General features: G+C 42.2%; 1 pseudogene; it reads left to right on the top strand.

Moving 5' to 3' along the window:
- Positions 1 to 7950: 7950 nt before the first annotated feature.
- On the top strand, positions 7951 to 8861 carry LOC120538570 (annotated as a pseudogene).
- Positions 8862 to 9574: the final 713 nt, after the last annotated feature.

Raw genomic sequence — 9574 nt, 5'->3', positions numbered from 1 at the left:
TTGATGCTTTAACAATTTAGCTGACTATTCAATGCTGTTTTTATTACTGTTAATCCCTGAAAAATATGGAGGGATATTGTGGACAAAATGAAATAAATAAATAAATAAATGTTTAAAGTAAAAATAAAAAAGCACTTTGAAACGTGACAATAAGTTTGTGAGCATAATTAATTGTGTCACAAAATGTTTTTTCTTGCTTATGTCTTTATGTATTTAATTTTGCTACTGTATTTATTTTATTAAAGTAAGCCTTGAAATTAAAAGTGGCAGTTTCTTTCATCAAGGGTGAGCTCTTGTAAGTACTGGTTTTACTTTCTCGTATATGAAGTATAGGGAAAGTATTGGAATTATACAAAAATTTGATTGTGAGATTTTCATGAATCTCGACATTTTTTTGACCCCCTTGAGTCCGAAAATACAATTTTTGGAATTATGCCTGTGTGTCTGTGTGTGAATGTGTGTGTATGTAAACATGATAACTTGAGTACTCTTTCACTTAGGTCAACCAAATTTTGTATTCAAGTATTAGTTACAAAATGTAAATTTCTACAAACTTTTGGACTATTTCCGCTAATTGGAAGTGGTACCTGAAAACATACTAGAGTCCAACTTATTCAACTTTACTTTTGTAACAATTGTTCAATAAATATTTAATTTGATTTGATTTGTTGTTGATGGTTCTTTAATGTACATAATATAAAAATATAATCATTGTCTTGCGGTTTAGTCCTCAAATATCCATTCCCATATCTTAGTATACGAGAAAGTCTAGGGGTGACCACTCCCAATTTTTTGATTAGTGAATCTTCTGTGAACATGAGTTTTTCTTGACTTAGGAATCTGGTGACTTGTGCGCTTGTCAAAATTGTGACAGGTATTTCTGCTCAGTGGCTAATTTAATTCAAGAAGCTCCAAATTCATCTTTAAGAGTTTGCATCTGAAGTGTGTGCAGTAAATTTGGAACTAAATGCGTAAAACCTATTAACCTCAATTTTGAAGTCGCAAGCTAAATTTATTTGTTTTGAACCATGATGGATTGCAGGTTATTGCATCTGTTTGCCAGTATACAGTATTATACTGTGTGAGGGACGCCCTACTGCATATGTTCTGGGGAGCCACCATGGACAGCTCAATACCTCCCCAGGACGCTTGGTGGCAGCCTCCTGGCCGACGTTGATTCCCCAGTCTCCGCTTGGCCCAATGGGACATGGATTCCTCCACAGCCTGGTTGGGAGCTGGGGTGGCGCTAGAGGGTGCTGCGGAACTCAAGAGCCCGGCTGGACGAGTCATCAGCCCCACCCGGAGGTGCAATTGGGACCAGATGGTCAAGCACCTTGAACACTTCCGGGTGGGCTATAAAACAGGCCAGCCTCCACCACTCAATCGGGAGGAAGAGCACGAGGTTGCCTGGGAGGAGTGGTGGTGCAAGGTGGAAGTGTTGTGGTATTGTGTGTATGTGCTTTTGGGACTGTGTATTGCCTGTGGGGTTCACGGGAAGACATACCCACAGGTGAAGAAAAATAAAAAGTGTGCTGGTTTTACACGTGCTTCTCGTCAGTCTGTACTGAATCATTGTAATCTGCAAATAATGCAGCCAGAGGTATGTTTTAATGTAATGTAAATACTGAGCATGTGTTTATTCACTCTACTCATAACAGCATACAGAGCTATGTTTACATAGCTCCTTTTCTTTTCCACTTTGATAAATTAATTTATGCTTTACTTCTTTGCATTTTATACTTTTATGGCTAACTTGCCTGCTACAGCTTCAAGCAGCCATAGAAATAAATTTGTGAAATTGACATATACTCAAGTCACTGATTGTGACAGTATGTACTTGACTATGTGTATGACTGGCATGTTCATAACTTGTACTTGCATTCTGGTTCTTCTTATACCTTCGGGTTTTGCCACCACCCTTGAAATTTCTGTGCATAGAACAACTGTCCATTTTCATTTATAGCACATCTACTGATTTCTTAGTCATCTCTTAGTCATCCTTCAGTACATTTTGTACAGCTTCATTAGTGTAGTTGGTTGAAGACATTTCAAGATCACTTTAGGGTAATGTAATCTCTGAAAAACCCCACTGTATTTATGTCAGTTTTCTTGGGGTGTTTGTTTCCCAGTTTTTTCCTCCTCTTCCTCCTCCTGCTTCAAGCTTGAATTATTGAAAAGCATGTCTCTTCCCCTGAAAACATAGGTTCCAGTTTTCTTTTAATTCTTTTCATTTTGTCAGACAGTCTTCCTTTATGAATAGCCTCATCAATATTGGGAATAAGAGATTTCATTAAAGTCCAGTCTTTTGCAGAAAAAATCATTTCAGTCACACATTCCTTTATCTCATATTCTTAGTACTCTTCCCCATTTTTGTGGTTATCCACTTTATATTCAGGAAAGATAGGCTCTGTGGCCCAAACATTCTGGAAACCTTGCTTGTTTTCATTTGCTTAGGAGCATTCACAAAGCTGTCCATTCTGTGCGTTTCAAATGTCATAGCATTTTCATTAAAAGGATAGATTTTTATACTGGCCGTCTTTCTCTTCCTGCCACTGGTGGAGCGACACACCCACTGACCCTATAGGCTATTAGAAGAGATCAAGGTATACCTCCTGGTGCTGGTATCAGTAAGGGGGCTTGATAAGGGGTTTGGTTTAAGAAGCTTCTTCACGAAAAAGAGTGGCTTGGAGGTCATCAATCATGACGGATATCTAACCCTCCCATGGGGTGGGGAAGCATTTCATACATAATATTTTAATATTTTATTTATATATTAATCATAGTTCATAATTCATGTTTTTCATAAATTGTATTTAATAAGTCATAATTTGGGGAGGGGCTTAAGGTCATCAGTCATCCATTTGACAGACCAGATGATGACCACTGGCTATGCTCCTGATTAGACGTGTTAGTCTGCAGAAAAGCTGTCGGCTATCGACTAAATGTTTTGGCCTGACAATATCTAACCCAGCTCCGGCTACTCTGCTCTTGTGTCCAGCAGGGGCTAGCTCCTGAGAATGAGTTCTTTTGTAATTGCAGCGTGTTACCTAACCCAAATCTATATAGATATAACATAAAGGTGATACCCTCCCTAGTGATACAGCGTAAGAAATCACATAGAAGAAATAACTTAGCTTTGTTTAATGTCAGCTTACACTGCATATCAGATGAATGAAGCCAATGACAAAACCCTGTCCGGAAGTGCAGGCAAGAGGTGTTGAGTCTGTCAGTGTCATTGGTGCAGTGGAAGGCATTTTCAGGGACAGATGACGGTATCTCCTATTCATTCATTGGCTTCAAAGATGTGCTTGGTAATGTTTCAAGGCTTTATACTGTTTTCTTCACATGCAGGGCCCCTTAGGTGAATATGCAATTCCAAACATGATAAGCGAACTTCCAGTTTGAGTGAACGCTGGCAGGACTGTTCGCCACTGCTCGCCAGTAACTAGACTGTTGATTTTAACTATGACTGGTGATTTTGATGTTGATATTGCCATTATTACTGATATCTCTGCGTGGCTGTGTATACATTAGCCTCAGCCTAACCCGCTTCAAACTTACCAGGTTTGTTCTCTGGACCCTGAGCTGCTTGTGGCCTTGCCTACAATGTGGACTGGTAGGATATTCACCTGGTTTATGTTTGTTTTGTGTCTCCTGTTGCTCGCTATCCATCCTGCAACAGGCCTGCTCCAGTACTCAGCTGCTGAACTTCATTGACAGCGTCTCCACCAGTCTGTGCCTCTGCTGTCTGTGCTGCATTTCGACCGGACGTCACATTTCTCCCTTGTCAGAGATACATCCATTGTGTGTCTCGCCGGAGATTCCAAATGGACACCTCGAAAGGAATTAACTCCTTCTGATCTAACTCCTGGCGCCCTCCACGTAACACAGGGTTGCTGATCACAGCGTGTTGGCCAGCCTAGCTTGGTCAGCTACCACCATTGCCAAATGCGACAGCACCATCATCAACTTAGGTCTACTGAACACCCTCTCACTCGCGAGCAAGGGGCATCTCATTCAGGATCTCCTCATTGACCGTAAGTTTGACTTTCTTTGTTTAACCGAAACTTGGCATCAACCTCAAGACATTTGTCAAACCCGTGCCTCTGGCTGTGGAGGAAGTGTCACGATAATTTATTGCAAGAAGTAGAAAGTCCTGCCATTGTCTGCTCCTGCTGTTAGCTCTTTTGAATCAACTGTGTGTCAAATGTCTGGGCCTGTTCCTACCATCATTGCAACTGTCTACTGCCTCCCTAAATCAAACAATGATTTTTTGAACGATCTTGCTACTTTTCTACAATTACTTCAAACATAATTCTGTTGGGGGATTTTAATATACATATTGAGAATATCAATATCCCACTCACTAGATACTTTTTATCTTGCCTTGAGAGTTTTGGATACCAGCAGTATCCTGATGTTCCCACCCATTGTAAAGGATATATCTTGGACCTGATTTGCTGCTCTGGTGTTGTCCCACTCGATCTTACAGCAGATGAACTCACCATAACTGATCATTTTCTCCTTTCATTTAATGCTAAACTTACTTTTTTTATTACTAAGCTTCCCCGTCTCATGTCTTTTCTTAATATTAAGAATATTAACTTGAATTTACTGTCTTCTACAATTGATTCCCTAATGGACTTTTTCAATTTATCCACTTCGAAGAATTGGTCTCATATTATAACACTGGACTCAATGATATTCTTAATTCTCTCGCTCCGTTAAAACTAGATCTTTTTCTTTTTCTGCCCCCTGGTTTACGCCTGAACTTCGGCTTCAGAAAGCCAAGGGCAGGCAACTTGAACTGTTATATAAAAACTGGACTCTTTGTCCACAAAGAGATGCATAAAAATCATGTACTTTATTATAAGGACTGTATATCTCAAACCAAATCTAACTATTACACTCAGTTAATTACTTGTAATAAAGGTAACACCAAGTCTTTATTTCTCATTACTTAATAATGTTACACAAACTCCAGACTCTTTACCATCTCACCTTTACTCGACTGCTTTCTGATAATTCTCTTATGTCCATTTTAATGAGAAAATCCACAGGATACATCAGCACCTCGGTCCAGCTTCCCACTTCCTCAGAAATCTCAGATCTCATCTGCAAATCTAAACCATCTACTTGTCAGCTGGACCCCTCCCTACAGTTCTGGTTAAAGCCTGCCTCCCTCTTTGGTCCCTCTCATTTCTGCTATAATTCACTGTTGGCCCTTCATCCACCAAGCACTGTTCCATATAAGGACACAGTCGAGTGACTTCAGCGTCATTATAATCCTACAACATCGGAAATTGTACAGCGTTGTGAAAGGTGCTATATAGGCACCCGACGACACAGACTGACAACGGAGGCACGTGTAGCAATAAAAGAAAAAGATTTATTTTTCTTCATCTGTGGGATACGCCTTCCTTGTACCCCCAGACACAACACAGTCCTGTCACCACCAGCAGACCAAAACACAAATCCAAAAGAAATATCCTCCACTCCTCTAAGGCAGCTTTGTCCTCCTCCTCCCAAAACTGGTGCCTCAAGTAGTGGCTGCAGGCTGTTCTTATAGCCCACCTGGAAGTGCTTCAGGTGATAATTAACCTAATTCAGGCTGCACTTCTGGCTGTTGCTGCATTCCAGTCCACCCGGCTCGTTAAGCCATACAGCTCCTCCCGATAGTGGCCATGGAACACAACAAGGCTGAGCCCTGAAGTCCCAGGCCTGTGGCCCCAGTGTAACCCAGGAGGGCTGCCACCAAGCATTCTGGGGACGTAGTGTGCATCCCATGGCTGCTCCCCAGATCCAGTGTCAAAGGGCATCCCAGCCGGGCATGGGACCCAGCCGTCCACCACAACATTTTCATTTCCACACTTATAAACAACTGCCTAATCAAAGTATGTCATGCTTCATTGCTGAACTGAGAAAACTTTCAGTGCATTGTAACTGGTGAACAACTCGAACAGATGCTGCGCGATCGCATAGTGTGTGGTGTGGCCGATCCTTTACTGCAGCTTCAGCTACTAGCGGAGCCGAAATTAACATTCAAAATAGCGGAGGAGCGCTCTAGCAGCAGAAATGGCAAACTGGAATACACAAATGCTGAGGACTGAGAAGACTCTAACTGCTAACGATGTGGAGAGGTACACAAAATGATTCAATCGAATACAGCTCAGAATATAAGACCACCCATATTACAAGAAAGTGATGGCAGAAAGTGTTTCCCATGCGGTGGGACTCTTACAGCTACAGCATATAAATTTAACACATCTGTGAGCCATTACTGTTAAAAAAAGGACATTTAGCTCGCGTGTGTTTTAAAAAGGCACACTCTACTCAACTACTTTCAGATCTAGAAACTACAGCATTACAGACCCAAGAAACCAGTAAAGTCACAGTGAATGCCCAGGATGAGTATGTGGTAAATAGTACACAAATGGAACACACAACCCAAGAAGCCCATTTAAGACTACAGTTTCACTGTATGTCCGGCAACTAAAAATGGAAGTTGATTCTGGATTAGCCTGTAGTTTGATTAGCGATGATACTTACAAAAGCTGTGGCTAAATAAACCCAACTCCACTGGTACATACAGATTGTATATTGCGGCAGTGGTCTCAGGCACCACTGCAAGTGCTAGGTAAGATCAAATTTCAGGTTGAGTATCACCATAAAAGATCGCATTATCACTTCTTGTTGTTTGGGGCCAGGGTACTAGCTTGTTAGGACGAGACTGGTTTGAAGCAGTTAGAATAGAATTAACAGGTTTGCACATAATTCAGCAGCACCATGTGACAGCTCTCCTGGAAAGGTATGCAGAAGTGTTCCAGAAAATCGGCACATGCAGGGGACCACCCATTTCAATTGAAGTGGATCCTACAGTTTCACCAAAATTCTCTATGGCTCGCCCTGTACCTTTTGCTCTTAAGCAGAGGATTAATGAGACATTAGATGATCTGGTTGAGCAATGCATTTTTGTACCAGTGCGACACTCAAAGGGGCAACACCCATTGTCCCTGTCAGAAAAAGGGATGGAAGTTTAAGAATCTATGGTAATTACAGATGTACTGTTAATACAGCATTAAAACCTGATATTTATCCCTTACCAACTGTTGTAAAGATGTTCTCTGCACTGGCAGGGGGTGTCATTTTTACTAAATTAGACCTTAAACAAGCCTACCAGTAGCTAGTTCTTGATAAACCTTCAGCTGAGCTGTTAACAATTAATATGCACAGGGGCTGTACCGCACTCAATGGCTGCAATTTGGGGTCTCTACAGATGTTGCCATTTTCCAGCTTTTATGGATACTCTGGTGGCAGGTATTCCAGGTGTACAGCCATACCTGGATGATATTTTAATCACTGGTAAAACTCCAGAGGAGCACAATGCATGTTTGGAGAAAGTGTTATGTCGATTCTCTGATGTTGGACTTAGACTTCAAAAGGGTGTTTTTGCTGCTACTGAAGTGAAGTTTCTAGGATTCAGAGTAGATAAAGAGGGCGTCCATCCCACCAGTGAGAAGGTGGAAGCTATCATGAATGCACCAGCTCCCGCAACAAGACACAGCTTCAGACATTTCTTGGACTTTTGAATTTTTACAGTTGTTTTCTTCCAAACAAGGCCACCATTCTGGAACCACTACACAGACTTCTTGACAAGTCAACGGCATGGCTCTGGGCTGCTGCCCATGACACAGCTTATAAGCAGGCAAGCGCACTACTCAAAGCAGATGGACTGCTTGTGCACTATGATGTTAAGAAGCTTCTTGTATCGGTATGTGATGCCTATCCTTATGGCCTAGGATCTGTACTGAGAAATGTAGATCCTGATGGTACAGAGTTCCCAATTAGTTTTGCTTCATGGATACTGTCGGCCACTGAACGCAATTATGCTCAAATAGATAAGGAGGCTCTTGCTGTTATTTTTGGTGTAAAAATTTCATCAGTTCTTCCATGCCACAGATCCTGTCGCCTCATATGCTTCACTGGAGTCTCTTGTTGGATGCATACAACTATCAGTTGTGCTACAGACCAGGAAAAGAGGTGACAACAGCCAATGCCTTGAGCTGCTTGCCTATAGCGTATTCCGTGGCTGATACACCACCTCCTCTTGAGGTCCTGCTCTTGGAGTCTGTGCCTAATACACCTATTCATGCTAACCAAACTGCTGCACTTACTCAGAAGGATCCAGTTCTGTCTCGTGTGCTACACTGGCTTTTGCATGGCAGTCCCAGGTGGCGATTTCATACCCCTTGCCAATAGACGTAATGAACTTTCAACTCACAAGGGTTGTGTTTTATGGGGTAGCCGTATTGCAGTACCTGTTCTAGCATGGGAGGATGTGCTTAAACTACTTCATGACTCCCACCCTGGCATAGTCCACATGAAGGCTCTGGCTAGAAGTTATGTATGGTGGCCAGGAATGGACGGACAAATAGAGAAAGTGTTGTACAACATGTCAACAGTCATGGCATGCACCATCAAGGGCACCACTTCACCCTGGGAATGGCCAGCTAAGGCTTGGTCTCGGATCCACATTGATTTTGCTGGACCACTTCAAGGAAAGGTCTTCTTTATTTTGGTAGATTCCCATTCCAAGTGGCTGGAGGTGTCTGTTCTACGTTCCATGTCTGCAAATGCCACCATTGAAACTTTGCGCCTTATCTTTGTTACACATGGACTCCAAGATATTATTGTCTCACACAACAGTACAGCATTTACATCTGCTGAATTCAAAGAGTTCACAGAAAGAAATGGGATGCGCATATGACAACGGCCCCTATCATCCGTCCTCAATTAGGCAAGCAGAGCGAATGGTACAGACAACAAAGGATGCTCTACGGAGAATCATAGCTGGTAATTAGCAAACACGCCTTGCAAGATTTTTGTTATCTCAGCACACCATGCCCAACTCTTCCACAGGGAAGAGTCCTGCAGAGTTGCTAATGAAAAGACGACTGACCACTGCACTTGATCGCCTTCACCCAGACTTTCAAGCCGACATGCATATGAAGCAAGTGGAACTAGCACAAAAGCATGGGGGTGTGTTTCAGCAATTTCGACCCTTACAGACCGTATATGCATGCAATTTTGTAGGAGAACCATGATGGATGCCAGGAGTAGTGCAAGAGGCAACTGGCCCTGTGTCTTAACTTGTGCAAACAGAATATGGACAGATTTTCCGTCGCCATGTTGATCAGCTTCGAGAGCAGATGATGGATGAAGGGCCAGTGCCCAAAGCAAAGTCAATGCAGCAGCCAGATAGCACTGCTCGGAAGCCTCCTGGTATCCCAGAAATACCAACTTCTTCTGAATCTACTATAGATAATGATACGGTAGTGACACCAACCCCTGAAAGTGGTAAACCTGCGGATGTTAAGACCCCATAGCCTATGGTGTCACTAAGGACCCGTAGAGCTCTTGTTAGGCCAAAACGTTACAAAACTGGGGGAAAGGGGTGTTGTGTATTTGTATGTTCAGTAACAAGTTAAATTTATATTGATGTTGATTGACATTCCTGTTGTTGGCAATTTGCAGTAGAATGTTAGTGGGTAGGATTTTAGAAGAAAAAGGAAGT

The sequence above is a fragment of the Polypterus senegalus genome, chromosome 11 (assembly GCF_016835505.1).
Source record: "Polypterus senegalus isolate Bchr_013 chromosome 11, ASM1683550v1, whole genome shotgun sequence".
NCBI classification, from domain to species: domain Eukaryota; kingdom Metazoa; phylum Chordata; class Cladistia; order Polypteriformes; family Polypteridae; genus Polypterus; species Polypterus senegalus.
The sequence above is the reverse complement of the archived record's forward strand: the minus strand, read 5'-3'. Positions and strand labels throughout refer to the sequence as shown.